General features: G+C 60.9%; 1 protein-coding gene across 1 annotated transcript in view; it reads left to right on the top strand.

The window, feature by feature from the left end:
* Positions 1-345, top strand: part of PITX2 (paired-like homeodomain 2) — a 19,800-nt gene that overhangs the window by 15,160 nt on the left and 4,295 nt on the right. The window lies entirely within an intron of this gene.

Genomic DNA, 345 nt, shown 5'->3' on the forward strand with positions numbered 1-345 from the left:
TGACCCCTCTGGCCGGCGAGGAAGTCGGCCCCTGCAGCGGGAAAGGTGGTGGGAGTGGTCGTTCAGCTTGCTGCCCGCAGAACCTCCCGTGGCTTTCGCTCTACCTCCACCGCCGGGCTGGGGTGGCGCGAACGGCGCGGGTCTTTTTTGCCGCCCTCCTTCCCTATTCCTACCCTGGCCTCCCTTCTGTTTCTTGGGTCACAAAAATCCCAGCATCTACATCCGAGGGGGTTCAGAGGCCGCTCCGCATCTACCGCCCCCTCCCCGGGCCATGTTCTCCTCTCGGCTTTCAGTTCCCAAGAAGCGCCACTTGTTAGCAAAGTATCTCTGAAACTATGTCTTAGA

This window comes from Myotis brandtii, unplaced genomic scaffold (genome assembly GCF_000412655.1).
Source record: "Myotis brandtii unplaced genomic scaffold, ASM41265v1 scaffold38, whole genome shotgun sequence".
Taxonomy (NCBI): Eukaryota; Metazoa; Chordata; class Mammalia; order Chiroptera; family Vespertilionidae; genus Myotis; species Myotis brandtii.